Source organism: Anomaloglossus baeobatrachus, unplaced genomic scaffold (genome assembly GCF_048569485.1).
Source record: "Anomaloglossus baeobatrachus isolate aAnoBae1 unplaced genomic scaffold, aAnoBae1.hap1 Scaffold_373, whole genome shotgun sequence".
NCBI classification, from domain to species: domain Eukaryota; kingdom Metazoa; phylum Chordata; class Amphibia; order Anura; family Aromobatidae; genus Anomaloglossus; species Anomaloglossus baeobatrachus.
The window spans coordinates 287981-306362 of record NW_027443076.1 but is presented as its reverse complement, the minus strand read 5'-3'; the positions used below and the strand labels follow the sequence as shown (position 1 = coordinate 306362).

The window sequence follows — 18382 nt, the reverse complement described above, 5'->3', positions numbered from 1 at the left end:
ATAGATCCCTTTTGGACAAAGTGGATTCACCTGCTGCTGCAGTGACCACAGGTGTGATAAGATCTAGAATTGGCATCTGGTGCGATCTCTCCGCTTCCACTCCAAAGAAAGTTACCTGTTTATTCCTATCATGCATTGGTTTTTGGGGTTTTCTTTGAGTAATGATGATCTCTTTAGTAGTCTGTTGGCGCCCTCTCCTGGAGGAATAGTTTGCTTGCTCTTGGACATTCTAAAAGAGAGGTCATGATAGACATTGAGCTTCTGAGCTCAATTGGGGACAGTCATGGGTGATGAATGTTTGCAACCTACTGCGAAGCCTCATACCGCAATATAAGGAACGTCAAATACTAAGAAAGGGCGGCCTATGAAAGAATTACTACTTTCAATAAGTACACACTTAAACGGCTAATTGGGAATAGAAAAACTGTAAAAAGCCCTCTGAGAAAGCCCCCCTCTAACCTTTGATAGTAAGCTTTTCTGTAGTCTGCCTGTTGATGTATTTTCCGTTTGAACTGTGCACAACATGAAGAGACGGAACACTGGCGGCTTGTCACAATGCCCCCCGATGACATCACAATAGCGCTGCTGCCTAGAAAACAAGCTGCGCAGAAGAAGTTGTTCTTTGGGTGGGAGGGTGGGCTAGTGGAAGGAGGGGGCAATCTCTTTTTTTCCCGGGTGGTAGGGGGATGACAGGAGAAGGGAAGCGGGTGGTGAGAAAGGTACAGAGGGCAGGGTTTGGGGGCTGGGAAGGAAAGGAAAAGATTAGGGTTTGGGGATGATGAAAGGGCTTTCTACGGGTAAGGATGGCAAAGGGTGGCAGTGACGGAAAGTCAGGCAACCTGTCCTGTCCGTCTTTTTGTATCGTGAATTGGAAAGACTGCAAGGGGGAGGGGAGTTGCTTGCGCCCTAAAGGAGGAGTTATTCAGATTCATTGCAGTGGGCGGCGGCTGCAAAACGCACCATTCTTCTTGTTTTTGCTCTGCAAAGCAGCCTTTTCAAGGGTTGGCTTGGGTGACAAAATGTCTTGTGTAGGCGTGGGTTTGTCTCCCTCTCGCTCTCTCTCCCTAAGATGTGTCCGGCATAGGCCAGGGTGCCACTCGAGGCCCAAACCAATTCTGGTTATCGCTTCTCGGCCTTTTGGCTAAGATCAAGTGTAGTATCTGTTCTTATCAGTTTAATATCTGATACGTCCCCTATCTGGGGACCATATATTAAATGGATTTTTAGAACAGGGAGATGGAAAAAGAGCTTGCTCTGTCCACTCCACGCATTGACCTGGTATTGCAGTACCTCCAGGAACGGTGCACCCCTTCTTAACCCAGTTTCCAAAAGCAGAACTCAATTCACCTGATTCATATTAGCCCGATTTAATGAATTGGAAGAAAGCATACGTCTTCATATGCACCTCAATTTGGCCCATTCACTTTTCACACTTCCTCCTTTTGTTTTTTATCTTTCACACTTTTGACTTTCTTTATTCATCCAAATAGCAAACTCATCACCACTCAACCTGACCAACTCGGCTATGTCCCCGTGCTGCAGTTCTCTGTCTTATCTAGATCATTTGCAATTGAATGGAATAGATCCCTTTTGGACAAAGTGGATTCACCTGCTGCTGCAGTGACCACAGGTGTGATAAGATCTAGAATTGGCATCTGGTGCGATCTCTCCGCTTCCACTCCAAAGAAAGTTACCTGTTTATTCCTATCATGCATTGGTTTTTGGGGTTTTCTTTGAGTAATGATGATCTCTTTAGTAGTCTGTTGGCGCCCTCTCCTGGAGGAATAGTTTGCTTGCTCTTGGACATTCTAAAAGAGAGGTCATGATAGACATTGAGCTTCTGAGCTCAATTGGGGACAGTCATGGGTGATGAATGTTTGCAACCTACTGCGAAGCCTCATACCGCAATATAAGGAACGTCAAATACTAAGAAAGGGCGGCCTATGAAAGAATTACTACTTTCAATAAGTACACTTAAACGGCTAATTGGGAATAGAAAAACTGTAAAAAGCCCTCTGAGAAAGCCCCCCTCTAACCTTTGATAGTAAGCTTTTCTGTAGTCTGCCTGTTGATGTATTTTCCGTTTGAACTGTGCACAACATGAAGAGACGGAACACTGGCGGCTTGTCACAATGCCCCCCGATGACATCACAATAGCGCTGCTGCCTAGAAAACAAGCTGCGCAGAAGAAGTTGTTCTTTGGGTGGGAGGGTGGGCTAGTGGAAGGAGGGGGCAATCTCTTTTTTTCCCGGGTGGTAGGGGGATGACAGGAGAAGGGAAGCGGGTGGTGAGAAAGGTACAGAGGCAGGGTTTGGGGGCTGGGAAGGAAAGGGAAAAGATTAGGGTTTGGGGATGATGAAAGGGCTTTCTACGGGTAAGGATGGCAAAGGGTGGCAGTGACGGAAAGTCAGGCAACCTGTCCTGTCCGTCTTTTTGTATCGTGAATTGGAAAGACTGCAAGGGGGAGGGGAGTTGCTTGCGCCCTAAAGGAGGAGTTATTCAGATTCATTGCAGTGGGCGGCGGCTGCAAAACGCACCATTCTTCTTGTTTTTGCTCTGCAAAGCAGCCTTTTCAAGGGTTGGCTTGGGTGACAAAATGTCTTGTGTAGGCGTGGGTTTGTCTCCCTCTCGCTCTCTCTCCCTAAGATGTGTCCGGCATAGGCCAGGGTGCCACTCGAGGCCCAAACCAATTCTGGTTATCGCTTCTCGGCCTTTTGGCTAAGATCAAGTGTAGTATCTGTTCTTATCAGTTTAATATCTGATACGTCCCCTATCTGGGGACCATATATTAAATGGATTTTTAGAACAGGGAGATGGAAAAAGAGCTTGCTCTGTCCACTCCACGCATTGACCTGGTATTGCAGTACCTCCAGGAACGGTGCACCCCTTCTTAACCCAGTTTCCAAAAGCAGAACTCAATTCACCTGATTCATATTAGCCCGATTTAATGAATTGGAAGAAAGCATACGTCTTCATATGCACCTCAATTTGGCCCATTCACTTTTCACACTTCCTCCTTTTGTTTTTTATCTTTCACACTTTTGACTTTCTTTATTCATCCAAATAGCAAACTCATCACCACTCAACCTGACCAACTCGGCTATGTCCCCGTGCTGCAGTTCTCTGTCTTATCTAGATCATTTGCAATTGAATGGAATAGATCCCTTTTGGACAAAGTGGATTCACCTGCTGCTGCAGTGACCACAGGTGTGATAAGATCTAGAATTGGCATCTGGTGCGATCTCTCCGCTTCCACTCCAAAGAAAGTTACCTGTTTATTCCTATCATGCATTGGTTTTTGGGGTTTTCTTTGAGTAATGATGATCTCTTTAGTAGTCTGTTGGCGCCCTCTCCTGGAGGAATAGTTTGCTTGCTCTTGGACATTCTAAAAGAGAGGTCATGATAGACATTGAGCTTCTGAGCTCAATTGGGGACAGTCATGGGTGATGAATGTTTGCAACCTACTGCGAAGCCTCATACCGCAATATAAGGAACGTCAAATACTAAGAAAGGGCGGCCTATGAAAGAATTACTACTTTCAATAAGTACACTTAAACGGCTAATTGGGAATAGAAAAACTGTAAAAAGCCCTCTGAGAAAGCCCCCCTCTAACCTTTGATAGTAAGCTTTTCTGTAGTCTGCCTGTTGATGTATTTTCCGTTTGAACTGTGCACAACATGAAGAGACGGAACACTGGCGGCTTGTCACAATGCCCCCCGATGACATCACAATAGCGCTGCTGCCTAGAAAACAAGCTGCGCAGAAGAAGTTGTTCTTTGGGTGGGAGGGTGGGCTAGTGGAAGGAGGGGGCAATCTCTTTTTTTCCCGGGTGGTAGGGGGATGACAGGAGAAGGGAAGCGGGTGGTGAGAAAGGTACAGAGGGCAGGGTTTGGGGGCTGGGAAGGAAAGGGAAAAGATTAGGGTTTGGGGATGATGAAAGGGCTTTCTACGGGTAAGGATGGCAAAGGGTGGCAGTGACGGAAAGTCAGGCAACCTGTCCTGTCCGTCTTTTTGTATCGTGAATTGGAAAGACTGCAAGGGGGAGGGGAGTTGCTTGCGCCCTAAAGGAGGAGTTATTCAGATTCATTGCAGTGGGCGGCGGCTGCAAAACGCACCATTCTTCTTGTTTTTGCTCTGCAAAGCAGCCTTTTCAAGGGTTGGCTTGGGTGACAAAATGTCTTGTGTAGGCGTGGGTTTGTCTCCCTCTCGCTCTCTCTCCCTAAGATGTGTCCGGCATAGGCCAGGGTGCCACTCGAGGCCCAAACCAATTCTGGTTATCGCTTCTCGGCCTTTTGGCTAAGATCAAGTGTAGTATCTGTTCTTATCAGTTTAATATCTGATACGTCCCCTATCTGGGGACCATATATTAAATGGATTTTTAGAACAGGGAGATGGAAAAAGAGCTTGCTCTGTCCACTCCACGCATTGACCTGGTATTGCAGTACCTCCAGGAACGGTGCACCCCTTCTTAACCCAGTTTCCAAAAGCAGAACTCAATTCACCTGATTCATATTAGCCCGATTTAATGAATTGGAAGAAAGCATACGTCTTCATATGCACCTCAATTTGGCCCATTCACTTTTCACACTTCCTCCTTTTGTTTTTTATCTTTCACACTTTTGACTTTCTTTATTCATCCAAATAGCAAACTCATCACCACTCAACCTGACCAACTCGGCTATGTCCCCGTGCTGCAGTTCTCTGTCTTATCTAGATCATTTGCAATTGAATGGAATAGATCCCTTTTGGACAAAGTGGATTCACCTGCTGCTGCAGTGACCACAGGTGTGATAAGATCTAGAATTGGCATCTGGTGCGATCTCTCCGCTTCCACTCCAAAGAAAGTTACCTGTTTATTCCTATCATGCATTGGTTTTTGGGGTTTTCTTTGAGTAATGATGATCTCTTTAGTAGTCTGTTGGCGCCCTCTCCTGGAGGAATAGTTTGCTTGCTCTTGGACATTCTAAAAGAGAGGTCATGATAGACATTGAGCTTCTGAGCTCAATTGGGGACAGTCATGGGTGATGAATGTTTGCAACCTACTGCGAAGCCTCATACCGCAATATAAGGAACGTCAAATACTAAGAAAGGGCGGCCTATGAAAGAATTACTACTTTCAATAAGTACACTTAAACGGCTAATTGGGAATAGAAAAACTGTAAAAAGCCCTCTGAGAAAGCCCCCCTCTAACCTTTGATAGTAAGCTTTTCTGTAGTCTGCCTGTTGATGTATTTTCCGTTTGAACTGTGCACAACATGAAGAGACGGAACACTGGCGGCTTGTCACAATGCCCCCCGATGACATCACAATAGCGCTGCTGCCTAGAAAACAAGCTGCGCAGAAGAAGTTGTTCTTTGGGTGGGAGGGTGGGCTAGTGGAAGGAGGGGGCAATCTCTTTTTTTCCCGGGTGGTAGGGGGATGACAGGAGAAGGGAAGCGGGTGGTGAGAAAGGTACAGAGGGCAGGGTTTGGGGGCTGGGAAGGAAAGGGAAAAGATTAGGGTTTGGGGATGATGAAAGGGCTTTCTACGGGTAAGGATGGCAAAGGGTGGCAGTGACGGAAAGTCAGGCAACCTGTCCTGTCCGTCTTTTTGTATCGTGAATTGGAAAGACTGCAAGGGGGAGGGGAGTTGCTTGCGCCCTAAAGGAGGAGTTATTCAGATTCATTGCAGTGGGCGGCGGCTGCAAAACGCACCATTCTTCTTGTTTTTGCTCTGCAAAGCAGCCTTTTCAAGGGTTGGCTTGGGTGACAAAATGTCTTGTGTAGGCGTGGGTTTGTCTCCCTCTCGCTCTCTCTCCCTAAGATGTGTCCGGCATAGGCCAGGGTGCCACTCGAGGCCCAAACCAATTCTGGTTATCGCTTCTCGGCCTTTTGGCTAAGATCAAGTGTAGTATCTGTTCTTATCAGTTTAATATCTGATACGTCCCCTATCTGGGGACCATATATTAAATGGATTTTTAGAACAGGGAGATGGAAAAAGAGCTTGCTCTGTCCACTCCACGCATTGACCTGGTATTGCAGTACCTCCAGGAACGGTGCACCCCTTCTTAACCCAGTTTCCAAAAGCAGAACTCAATTCACCTGATTCATATTAGCCCGATTTAATGAATTGGAAGAAAGCATACGTCTTCATATGCACCTCAATTTGGCCCATTCACTTTTCACACTTCCTCCTTTTGTTTTTTATCTTTCACACTTTTGACTTTCTTTATTCATCCAAATAGCAAACTCATCACCACTCAACCTGACCAACTCGGCTATGTCCCCGTGCTGCAGTTCTCTGTCTTATCTAGATCATTTGCAATTGAATGGAATAGATCCCTTTTGGACAAAGTGGATTCACCTGCTGCTGCAGTGACCACAGGTGTGATAAGATCTAGAATTGGCATCTGGTGCGATCTCTCCGCTTCCACTCCAAAGAAAGTTACCTGTTTATTCCTATCATGCATTGGTTTTTGGGGTTTTCTTTGAGTAATGATGATCTCTTTAGTAGTCTGTTGGCGCCCTCTCCTGGAGGAATAGTTTGCTTGCTCTTGGACATTCTAAAAGAGAGGTCATGATAGACATTGAGCTTCTGAGCTCAATTGGGGACAGTCATGGGTGATGAATGTTTGCAACCTACTGCGAAGCCTCATACCGCAATATAAGGAACGTCAAATACTAAGAAAGGGCGGCCTATGAAAGAATTACTACTTTCAATAAGTACACTTAAACGGCTAATTGGGAATAGAAAAACTGTAAAAAGCCCTCTGAGAAAGCCCCCCTCTAACCTTTGATAGTAAGCTTTTCTGTAGTCTGCCTGTTGATGTATTTTCCGTTTGAACTGTGCACAACATGAAGAGACGGAACACTGGCGGCTTGTCACAATGCCCCCCGATGACATCACAATAGCGCTGCTGCCTAGAAAACAAGCTGCGCAGAAGAAGTTGTTCTTTGGGTGGGAGGGTGGGCTAGTGGAAGGAGGGGGCAATCTCTTTTTTTCCCGGGTGGTAGGGGGATGACAGGAGAAGGGAAGCGGGTGGTGAGAAAGGTACAGAGGGCAGGGTTTGGGGGCTGGGAAGGAAAGGGAAAAGATTAGGGTTTGGGGATGATGAAAGGGCTTTCTACGGGTAAGGATGGCAAAGGGTGGCAGTGACGGAAAGTCAGGCAACCTGTCCTGTCCGTCTTTTTGTATCGTGAATTGGAAAGACTGCAAGGGGGAGGGGAGTTGCTTGCGCCCTAAAGGAGGAGTTATTCAGATTCATTGCAGTGGGCGGCGGCTGCAAAACGCACCATTCTTCTTGTTTTTGCTCTGCAAAGCAGCCTTTTCAAGGGTTGGCTTGGGTGACAAAATGTCTTGTGTAGGCGTGGGTTTGTCTCCCTCTCGCTCTCTCTCCCTAAGATGTGTCCGGCATAGGCCAGGGTGCCACTCGAGGCCCAAACCAATTCTGGTTATCGCTTCTCGGCCTTTTGGCTAAGATCAAGTGTAGTATCTGTTCTTATCAGTTTAATATCTGATACGTCCCCTATCTGGGGACCATATATTAAATGGATTTTTAGAACAGGGAGATGGAAAAAGAGCTTGCTCTGTCCACTCCACGCATTGACCTGGTATTGCAGTACCTCCAGGAACGGTGCACCCCTTCTTAACCCAGTTTCCAAAAGCAGAACTCAATTCACCTGATTCATATTAGCCCGATTTAATGAATTGGAAGAAAGCATACGTCTTCATATGCACCTCAATTTGGCCCATTCACTTTTCACACTTCCTCCTTTTGTTTTTTATCTTTCACACTTTTGACTTTCTTTATTCATCCAAATAGCAAACTCATCACCACTCAACCTGACCAACTCGGCTATGTCCCCGTGCTGCAGTTCTCTGTCTTATCTAGATCATTTGCAATTGAATGGAATAGATCCCTTTTGGACAAAGTGGATTCACCTGCTGCTGCAGTGACCACAGGTGTGATAAGATCTAGAATTGGCATCTGGTGCGATCTCTCCGCTTCCACTCCAAAGAAAGTTACCTGTTTATTCCTATCATGCATTGGTTTTTGGGGTTTTCTTTGAGTAATGATGATCTCTTTAGTAGTCTGTTGGCGCCCTCTCCTGGAGGAATAGTTTGCTTGCTCTTGGACATTCTAAAAGAGAGGTCATGATAGACATTGAGCTTCTGAGCTCAATTGGGGACAGTCATGGGTGATGAATGTTTGCAACCTACTGCGAAGCCTCATACCGCAATATAAGGAACGTCAAATACTAAGAAAGGGCGGCCTATGAAAGAATTACTACTTTCAATAAGTACACTTAAACGGCTAATTGGGAATAGAAAAACTGTAAAAAGCCCTCTGAGAAAGCCCCCCTCTAACCTTTGATAGTAAGCTTTTCTGTAGTCTGCCTGTTGATGTATTTTCCGTTTGAACTGTGCACAACATGAAGAGACGGAACACTGGCGGCTTGTCACAATGCCCCCCGATGACATCACAATAGCGCTGCTGCCTAGAAAACAAGCTGCGCAGAAGAAGTTGTTCTTTGGGTGGGAGGGTGGGCTAGTGGAAGGAGGGGGCAATCTCTTTTTTTCCCGGGTGGTAGGGGGATGACAGGAGAAGGGAAGCGGGTGGTGAGAAAGGTACAGAGGGCAGGGTTTGGGGGCTGGGAAGGAAAGGGAAAAGATTAGGGTTTGGGGATGATGAAAGGGCTTTCTACGGGTAAGGATGGCAAAGGGTGGCAGTGACGGAAAGTCAGGCAACCTGTCCTGTCCGTCTTTTTGTATCGTGAATTGGAAAGACTGCAAGGGGGAGGGGAGTTGCTTGCGCCCTAAAGGAGGAGTTATTCAGATTCATTGCAGTGGGCGGCGGCTGCAAAACGCACCATTCTTCTTGTTTTTGCTCTGCAAAGCAGCCTTTTCAAGGGTTGGCTTGGGTGACAAAATGTCTTGTGTAGGCGTGGGTTTGTCTCCCTCTCGCTCTCTCTCCCTAAGATGTGTCCGGCATAGGCCAGGGTGCCACTCGAGGCCCAAACCAATTCTGGTTATCGCTTCTCGGCCTTTTGGCTAAGATCAAGTGTAGTATCTGTTCTTATCAGTTTAATATCTGATACGTCCCCTATCTGGGGACCATATATTAAATGGATTTTTAGAACAGGGAGATGGAAAAAGAGCTTGCTCTGTCCACTCCACGCATTGACCTGGTATTGCAGTACCTCCAGGAACGGTGCACCCCTTCTTAACCCAGTTTCCAAAAGCAGAACTCAATTCACCTGATTCATATTAGCCCGATTTAATGAATTGGAAGAAAGCATACGTCTTCATATGCACCTCAATTTGGCCCATTCACTTTTCACACTTCCTCCTTTTGTTTTTTATCTTTCACACTTTTGACTTTCTTTATTCATCCAAATAGCAAACTCATCACCACTCAACCTGACCAACTCGGCTATGTCCCCGTGCTGCAGTTCTCTGTCTTATCTAGATCATTTGCAATTGAATGGAATAGATCCCTTTTGGACAAAGTGGATTCACCTGCTGCTGCAGTGACCACAGGTGTGATAAGATCTAGAATTGGCATCTGGTGCGATCTCTCCGCTTCCACTCCAAAGAAAGTTACCTGTTTATTCCTATCATGCATTGGTTTTTGGGGTTTTCTTTGAGTAATGATGATCTCTTTAGTAGTCTGTTGGCGCCCTCTCCTGGAGGAATAGTTTGCTTGCTCTTGGACATTCTAAAAGAGAGGTCATGATAGACATTGAGCTTCTGAGCTCAATTGGGGACAGTCATGGGTGATGAATGTTTGCAACCTACTGCGAAGCCTCATACCGCAATATAAGGAACGTCAAATACTAAGAAAGGGCGGCCTATGAAAGAATTACTACTTTCAATAAGTACACTTAAACGGCTAATTGGGAATAGAAAAACTGTAAAAAGCCCTCTGAGAAAGCCCCCCTCTAACCTTTGATAGTAAGCTTTTCTGTAGTCTGCCTGTTGATGTATTTTCCGTTTGAACTGTGCACAACATGAAGAGACGGAACACTGGCGGCTTGTCACAATGCCCCCCGATGACATCACAATAGCGCTGCTGCCTAGAAAACAAGCTGCGCAGAAGAAGTTGTTCTTTGGGTGGGAGGGTGGGCTAGTGGAAGGAGGGGGCAATCTCTTTTTTTCCCGGGTGGTAGGGGGATGACAGGAGAAGGGAAGCGGGTGGTGAGAAAGGTACAGAGGGCAGGGTTTGGGGGCTGGGAAGGAAAGGGAAAAGATTAGGGTTTGGGGATGATGAAAGGGCTTTCTACGGGTAAGGATGGCAAAGGGTGGCAGTGACGGAAAGTCAGGCAACCTGTCCTGTCCGTCTTTTTGTATCGTGAATTGGAAAGACTGCAAGGGGGAGGGGAGTTGCTTGCGCCCTAAAGGAGGAGTTATTCAGATTCATTGCAGTGGGCGGCGGCTGCAAAACGCACCATTCTTCTTGTTTTTGCTCTGCAAAGCAGCCTTTTCAAGGGTTGGCTTGGGTGACAAAATGTCTTGTGTAGGCGTGGGTTTGTCTCCCTCTCGCTCTCTCTCCCTAAGATGTGTCCGGCATAGGCCAGGGTGCCACTCGAGGCCCAAACCAATTCTGGTTATCGCTTCTCGGCCTTTTGGCTAAGATCAAGTGTAGTATCTGTTCTTATCAGTTTAATATCTGATACGTCCCCTATCTGGGGACCATATATTAAATGGATTTTTAGAACAGGGAGATGGAAAAAGAGCTTGCTCTGTCCACTCCACGCATTGACCTGGTATTGCAGTACCTCCAGGAACGGTGCACCCCTTCTTAACCCAGTTTCCAAAAGCAGAACTCAATTCACCTGATTCATATTAGCCCGATTTAATGAATTGGAAGAAAGCATACGTCTTCATATGCACCTCAATTTGGCCCATTCACTTTTCACACTTCCTCCTTTTGTTTTTTATCTTTCACACTTTTGACTTTCTTTATTCATCCAAATAGCAAACTCATCACCACTCAACCTGACCAACTCGGCTATGTCCCCGTGCTGCAGTTCTCTGTCTTATCTAGATCATTTGCAATTGAATGGAATAGATCCCTTTTGGACAAAGTGGATTCACCTGCTGCTGCAGTGACCACAGGTGTGATAAGATCTAGAATTGGCATCTGGTGCGATCTCTCCGCTTCCACTCCAAAGAAAGTTACCTGTTTATTCCTATCATGCATTGGTTTTTGGGGTTTTCTTTGAGTAATGATGATCTCTTTAGTAGTCTGTTGGCGCCCTCTCCTGGAGGAATAGTTTGCTTGCTCTTGGACATTCTAAAAGAGAGGTCATGATAGACATTGAGCTTCTGAGCTCAATTGGGGACAGTCATGGGTGATGAATGTTTGCAACCTACTGCGAAGCCTCATACCGCAATATAAGGAACGTCAAATACTAAGAAAGGGCGGCCTATGAAAGAATTACTACTTTCAATAAGTACACTTAAACGGCTAATTGGGAATAGAAAAACTGTAAAAAGCCCTCTGAGAAAGCCCCCCTCTAACCTTTGATAGTAAGCTTTTCTGTAGTCTGCCTGTTGATGTATTTTCCGTTTGAACTGTGCACAACATGAAGAGACGGAACACTGGCGGCTTGTCACAATGCCCCCCGATGACATCACAATAGCGCTGCTGCCTAGAAAACAAGCTGCGCAGAAGAAGTTGTTCTTTGGGTGGGAGGGTGGGCTAGTGGAAGGAGGGGGCAATCTCTTTTTTTCCCGGGTGGTAGGGGGATGACAGGAGAAGGGAAGCGGGTGGTGAGAAAGGTACAGAGGGCAGGGTTTGGGGGCTGGGAAGGAAAGGGAAAAGATTAGGGTTTGGGGATGATGAAAGGGCTTTCTACGGGTAAGGATGGCAAAGGGTGGCAGTGACGGAAAGTCAGGCAACCTGTCCTGTCCGTCTTTTTGTATCGTGAATTGGAAAGACTGCAAGGGGGAGGGGAGTTGCTTGCGCCCTAAAGGAGGAGTTATTCAGATTCATTGCAGTGGGCGGCGGCTGCAAAACGCACCATTCTTCTTGTTTTTGCTCTGCAAAGCAGCCTTTTCAAGGGTTGGCTTGGGTGACAAAATGTCTTGTGTAGGCGTGGGTTTGTCTCCCTCTCGCTCTCTCTCCCTAAGATGTGTCCGGCATAGGCCAGGGTGCCACTCGAGGCCCAAACCAATTCTGGTTATCGCTTCTCGGCCTTTTGGCTAAGATCAAGTGTAGTATCTGTTCTTATCAGTTTAATATCTGATACGTCCCCTATCTGGGGACCATATATTAAATGGATTTTTAGAACAGGGAGATGGAAAAAGAGCTTGCTCTGTCCACTCCACGCATTGACCTGGTATTGCAGTACCTCCAGGAACGGTGCACCCCTTCTTAACCCAGTTTCCAAAAGCAGAACTCAATTCACCTGATTCATATTAGCCCGATTTAATGAATTGGAAGAAAGCATACGTCTTCATATGCACCTCAATTTGGCCCATTCACTTTTCACACTTCCTCCTTTTGTTTTTTATCTTTCACACTTTTGACTTTCTTTATTCATCCAAATAGCAAACTCATCACCACTCAACCTGACCAACTCGGCTATGTCCCCGTGCTGCAGTTCTCTGTCTTATCTAGATCATTTGCAATTGAATGGAATAGATCCCTTTTGGACAAAGTGGATTCACCTGCTGCTGCAGTGACCACAGGTGTGATAAGATCTAGAATTGGCATCTGGTGCGATCTCTCCGCTTCCACTCCAAAGAAAGTTACCTGTTTATTCCTATCATGCATTGGTTTTTGGGGTTTTCTTTGAGTAATGATGATCTCTTTAGTAGTCTGTTGGCGCCCTCTCCTGGAGGAATAGTTTGCTTGCTCTTGGACATTCTAAAAGAGAGGTCATGATAGACATTGAGCTTCTGAGCTCAATTGGGGACAGTCATGGGTGATGAATGTTTGCAACCTACTGCGAAGCCTCATACCGCAATATAAGGAACGTCAAATACTAAGAAAGGGCGGCCTATGAAAGAATTACTACTTTCAATAAGTACACTTAAACGGCTAATTGGGAATAGAAAAACTGTAAAAAGCCCTCTGAGAAAGCCCCCCTCTAACCTTTGATAGTAAGCTTTTCTGTAGTCTGCCTGTTGATGTATTTTCCGTTTGAACTGTGCACAACATGAAGAGACGGAACACTGGCGGCTTGTCACAATGCCCCCCGATGACATCACAATAGCGCTGCTGCCTAGAAAACAAGCTGCGCAGAAGAAGTTGTTCTTTGGGTGGGAGGGTGGGCTAGTGGAAGGAGGGGGCAATCTCTTTTTTTCCCGGGTGGTAGGGGGATGACAGGAGAAGGGAAGCGGGTGGTGAGAAAGGTACAGAGGGCAGGGTTTGGGGGCTGGGAAGGAAAGGGAAAAGATTAGGGTTTGGGGATGATGAAAGGGCTTTCTACGGGTAAGGATGGCAAAGGGTGGCAGTGACGGAAAGTCAGGCAACCTGTCCTGTCCGTCTTTTTGTATCGTGAATTGGAAAGACTGCAAGGGGGAGGGGAGTTGCTTGCGCCCTAAAGGAGGAGTTATTCAGATTCATTGCAGTGGGCGGCGGCTGCAAAACGCACCATTCTTCTTGTTTTTGCTCTGCAAAGCAGCCTTTTCAAGGGTTGGCTTGGGTGACAAAATGTCTTGTGTAGGCGTGGGTTTGTCTCCCTCTCGCTCTCTCTCCCTAAGATGTGTCCGGCATAGGCCAGGGTGCCACTCGAGGCCCAAACCAATTCTGGTTATCGCTTCTCGGCCTTTTGGCTAAGATCAAGTGTAGTATCTGTTCTTATCAGTTTAATATCTGATACGTCCCCTATCTGGGGACCATATATTAAATGGATTTTTAGAACAGGGAGATGGAAAAAGAGCTTGCTCTGTCCACTCCACGCATTGACCTGGTATTGCAGTACCTCCAGGAACGGTGCACCCCTTCTTAACCCAGTTTCCAAAAGCAGAACTCAATTCACCTGATTCATATTAGCCCGATTTAATGAATTGGAAGAAAGCATACGTCTTCATATGCACCTCAATTTGGCCCATTCACTTTTCACACTTCCTCCTTTTGTTTTTTATCTTTCACACTTTTGACTTTCTTTATTCATCCAAATAGCAAACTCATCACCACTCAACCTGACCAACTCGGCTATGTCCCCGTGCTGCAGTTCTCTGTCTTATCTAGATCATTTGCGATTGAATGGAATAGATCCCTTTTGGACAAAGTGGATTCACCTGCTGCTGCAGTGACCACAGGTGTGATAAGATCTAGAATTGGCATCTGGTGCGATCTCTCCGCTTCCACTCCAAAGAAAGTTACCTGTTTATTCCTATCATGCATTGGTTTTTGGGGTTTTCTTTGAGTAATGATGATCTCTTTAGTAGTCTGTTGGCGCCCTCTCCTGGAGGAATAGTTTGCTTGCTCTTGGACATTCTAAAAGAGAGGTCATGATAGACATTGAGCTTCTGAGCTCAATTGGGGACAGTCATGGGTGATGAATGTTTGCAACCTACTGCGAAGCCTCATACCGCAATATAAGGAACGTCAAATACTAAGAAAGGGCGGCCTATGAAAGAATTACTACTTTCAATAAGTACACTTAAACGGCTAATTGGGAATAGAAAAACTGTAAAAAGCCCTCTGAGAAAGCCCCCCTCTAACCTTTGATAGTAAGCTTTTCTGTAGTCTGCCTGTTGATGTATTTTCCGTTTGAACTGTGCACAACATGAAGAGACGGAACACTGGCGGCTTGTCACAATGCCCCCCGATGACATCACAATAGCGCTGCTGCCTAGAAAACAAGCTGCGCAGAAGAAGTTGTTCTTTGGGTGGGAGGGTGGGCTAGTGGAAGGAGGGGGCAATCTCTTTTTTTCCCGGGTGGTAGGGGGATGACAGGAGAAGGGAAGCGGGTGGTGAGAAAGGTACAGAGGGCAGGGTTTGGGGGCTGGGAAGGAAAGGGAAAAGATTAGGGTTTGGGGATGATGAAAGGGCTTTCTACGGGTAAGGATGGCAAAGGGTGGCAGTGACGGAAAGTCAGGCAACCTGTCCTGTCCGTCTTTTTGTATCGTGAATTGGAAAGACTGCAAGGGGGAGGGGAGTTGCTTGCGCCCTAAAGGAGGAGTTATTCAGATTCATTGCAGTGGGCGGCGGCTGCAAAACGCACCATTCTTCTTGTTTTTGCTCTGCAAAGCAGCCTTTTCAAGGGTTGGCTTGGGTGACAAAATGTCTTGTGTAGGCGTGGGTTTGTCTCCCTCTCGCTCTCTCTCCCTAAGATGTGTCCGGCATAGGCCAGGGTGCCACTCGAGGCCCAAACCAATTCTGGTTATCGCTTCTCGGCCTTTTGGCTAAGATCAAGTGTAGTATCTGTTCTTATCAGTTTAATATCTGATACGTCCCCTATCTGGGGACCATATATTAAATGGATTTTTAGAACAGGGAGATGGAAAAAGAGCTTGCTCTGTCCACTCCACGCATTGACCTGGTATTGCAGTACCTCCAGGAACGGTGCACCCCTTCTTAACCCAGTTTCCAAAAGCAGAACTCAATTCACCTGATTCATATTAGCCCGATTTAATGAATTGGAAGAAAGCATACGTCTTCATATGCACCTCAATTTGGCCCATTCACTTTTCACACTTCCTCCTTTTGTTTTTTATCTTTCACACTTTTGACTTTCTTTATTCATCCAAATAGCAAACTCATCACCACTCAACCTGACCAACTCGGCTATGTCCCCGTGCTGCAGTTCTCTGTCTTATCTAGATCATTTGCAATTGAATGGAATAGATCCCTTTTGGACAAAGTGGATTCACCTGCTGCTGCAGTGACCACAGGTGTGATAAGATCTAGAATTGGCATCTGGTGCGATCTCTCCGCTTCCACTCCAAAGAAAGTTACCTGTTTATTCCTATCATGCATTGGTTTTTGGGGTTTTCTTTGAGTAATGATGATCTCTTTAGTAGTCTGTTGGCGCCCTCTCCTGGAGGAATAGTTTGCTTGCTCTTGGACATTCTAAAAGAGAGGTCATGATAGACATTGAGCTTCTGAGCTCAATTGGGGACAGTCATGGGTGATGAATGTTTGCAACCTACTGCGAAGCCTCATACCGCAATATAAGGAACGTCAAATACTAAGAAAGGGCGGCCTATGAAAGAATTACTACTTTCAATAAGTACACTTAAACGGCTAATTGGGAATAGAAAAACTGTAAAAAGCCCTCTGAGAAAGCCCCCCTCTAACCTTTGATAGTAAGCTTTTCTGTAGTCTGCCTGTTGATGTATTTTCCGTTTGAACTGTGCACAACATGAAGAGACGGAACACTGGCGGCTTGTCACAATGCCCCCCGATGACATCACAATAGCGCTGCTGCCTAGAAAACAAGCTGCGCAGAAGAAGTTGTTCTTTGGGTGGGAGGGTGGGCTAGTGGAAGGAGGGGGCAATCTCTTTTTTTCCCGGGTGGTAGGGGGATGACAGGAGAAGGGAAGCGGGTGGTGAGAAAGGTACAGAGGGCAGGGTTTGGGGGCTGGGAAGGAAAGGGAAAAGATTAGGGTTTGGGGATGATGAAAGGGCTTTCTACGGGTAAGGATGGCAAAGGGTGGCAGTGACGGAAAGTCAGGCAACCTGTCCTGTCCGTCTTTTTGTATCGTGAATTGGAAAGACTGCAAGGGGGAGGGGAGTTGCTTGCGCCCTAAAGGAGGAGTTATTCAGATTCATTGCAGTGGGCGGCGGCTGCAAAACGCACCATTCTTCTTGTTTTTGCTCTGCAAAGCAGCCTTTTCAAGGGTTGGCTTGGGTGACAAAATGTCTTGTGTAGGCGTGGGTTTGTCTCCCTCTCGCTCTCTCTCCCTAAGATGTGTCCGGCATAGGCCAGGGTGCCACTCGAGGCCCAAACCAATTCTGGTTATCGCTTCTCGGCCTTTTGGCTAAGATCAAGTGTAGTATCTGTTCTTATCAGTTTAATATCTGATACGTCCCCTATCTGGGGACCATATATTAAATGGATTTTTAGAACAGGGAGATGGAAAAAGAGCTTGCTCTGTCCACTCCACGCATTGACCTGGTATTGCAGTACCTCCAGGAACGGTGCACCCCTTCTTAACCCAGTTTCCAAAAGCAGAACTCAATTCACCTGATTCATATTAGCCCGATTTAATGAATTGGAAGAAAGCATACGTCTTCATATGCACCTCAATTTGGCCCATTCACTTTTCACACTTCCTCCTTTTGTTTTTTATCTTTCACACTTTTGACTTTCTTTATTCATCCAAATAGCAAACTCATCACCACTCAACCTGACCAACTCGGCTATGTCCCCGTGCTGCAGTTCTCTGTCTTATCTAGATCATTTGCAATTGAATGGAATAGATCCCTTTTGGACAAAGTGGATTCACCTGCTGCTGCAGTGACCACAGGTGTGATAAGATCTAGAATTGGCATCTGGTGCGATCTCTCCGCTTCCACTCCAAAGAAAGTTACCTGTTTATTCCTATCATGCATTGGTTTTTGGGGTTTTCTTTGAGTAATGATGATCTCTTTAGTAGTCTGTTGGCGCCCTCTCCTGGAGGAATAGTTTGCTTGCTCTTGGACATTCTAAAAGAGAGGTCATGATAGACATTGAGCTTCTGAGCTCAATTGGGGACAGTCATGGGTGATGAATGTTTGCAACCTACTGCGAAGCCTCATACCGCAATATAAGGAACGTCAAATACTAAGAAAGGGCGGCCTATGAAAGAATTACTACTTTCAATAAGTACACTTAAACGGCTAATTGGGAATAGAAAAACTGTAAAAAGCCCTCTGAGAAAGCCCCCCTCTAACCTTTGATAGTAAGCTATTCTGTAGTCTGCCTGTTGATGTATTTTCCGTTTGAACTGTGCACAACATGAAGAGACGGAACACTGGCGGCTTGTCACAATGCCCCCCGATGACATCACAATAGCGCTGCTGCCTAGAAAACAAGCTGCGCAGAAGAAGTTGTTCTTTGGGTGGGAGGGTGGGCTAGTGGAAGGAGGGGGCAATCTCTTTTTTTCCCGGGTGGTAGGGGGATGACAGGAGAAGGGAAGCGGGTGGTGAGAAAGGTACAGAGGGCAGGGTTTGGGGGCTGGGAAGGAAAGGGAAAAGATTAGGGTTTGGGGATGATGAAAGGGCTTTCTACGGGTAAGGATGGCAAAGGGTGGCAGTGACGGAAAGTCAGGCAACCTGTCCTGTCCGTCTTTTTGTATCGTGAATTGGAAAGACTGCAAGGGGGAGGGGAGTTGCTTGCGCCCTAAAGGAGGAGTTATTCAGATTCATTGCAGTGGGCGGCGGCTGCAAAACGCACCATTCTTCTTGTTTTTGCTCTGCAAAGCAGCCTTTTCAAGGGTTGGCTTGGGTGACAAAATGTCT

General features: G+C 46.3%; 11 non-coding genes across 11 annotated transcripts; all 11 read left to right on the top strand.

The window, feature by feature from the left end:
• Positions 1 to 1121: 1121 nt before the first annotated feature.
• LOC142274451 (U2 spliceosomal RNA) lies at positions 1122 to 1312 on the top strand. Its single transcript, XR_012738761.1, has one exon. It is a non-coding gene; the product is annotated as a U2 spliceosomal RNA (small nuclear RNA).
• A 1386-nt stretch (positions 1313 to 2698) lies between these two features.
• On the top strand, positions 2699 to 2889 carry LOC142274449 (U2 spliceosomal RNA). The gene has a single exon (XR_012738759.1). It is a non-coding gene; the product is annotated as a U2 spliceosomal RNA (small nuclear RNA).
• Positions 2890 to 4276: 1387 nt separating this feature from the next.
• On the top strand, positions 4277 to 4467 carry LOC142274448 (U2 spliceosomal RNA). Its single transcript, XR_012738758.1, has one exon. It is a non-coding gene; the product is annotated as a U2 spliceosomal RNA (small nuclear RNA).
• A 1387-nt stretch (positions 4468 to 5854) lies between these two features.
• LOC142274447 (U2 spliceosomal RNA) lies at positions 5855 to 6045 on the top strand. Its single transcript, XR_012738757.1, has one exon. It is a non-coding gene; the product is annotated as a U2 spliceosomal RNA (small nuclear RNA).
• A 1387-nt stretch (positions 6046 to 7432) lies between these two features.
• On the top strand, positions 7433 to 7623 carry LOC142274446 (U2 spliceosomal RNA). The gene has a single exon (XR_012738756.1). It is a non-coding gene; the product is annotated as a U2 spliceosomal RNA (small nuclear RNA).
• Positions 7624 to 9010: 1387 nt separating this feature from the next.
• On the top strand, positions 9011 to 9201 carry LOC142274445 (U2 spliceosomal RNA). The gene has a single exon (XR_012738755.1). It is a non-coding gene; the product is annotated as a U2 spliceosomal RNA (small nuclear RNA).
• A 1387-nt stretch (positions 9202 to 10588) lies between these two features.
• Positions 10589 to 10779, top strand: LOC142274443 (U2 spliceosomal RNA). The gene has a single exon (XR_012738754.1). It is a non-coding gene; the product is annotated as a U2 spliceosomal RNA (small nuclear RNA).
• A 1387-nt stretch (positions 10780 to 12166) lies between these two features.
• LOC142274442 (U2 spliceosomal RNA) lies at positions 12167 to 12357 on the top strand. The gene has a single exon (XR_012738753.1). It is a non-coding gene; the product is annotated as a U2 spliceosomal RNA (small nuclear RNA).
• Positions 12358 to 13744: 1387 nt separating this feature from the next.
• LOC142274441 (U2 spliceosomal RNA) lies at positions 13745 to 13935 on the top strand. Its single transcript, XR_012738752.1, has one exon. It is a non-coding gene; the product is annotated as a U2 spliceosomal RNA (small nuclear RNA).
• A 1387-nt stretch (positions 13936 to 15322) lies between these two features.
• On the top strand, positions 15323 to 15513 carry LOC142274440 (U2 spliceosomal RNA). The gene has a single exon (XR_012738751.1). It is a non-coding gene; the product is annotated as a U2 spliceosomal RNA (small nuclear RNA).
• Positions 15514 to 16900: 1387 nt separating this feature from the next.
• Positions 16901 to 17091, top strand: LOC142274439 (U2 spliceosomal RNA). Its single transcript, XR_012738750.1, has one exon. It is a non-coding gene; the product is annotated as a U2 spliceosomal RNA (small nuclear RNA).
• Positions 17092 to 18382: the final 1291 nt, after the last annotated feature.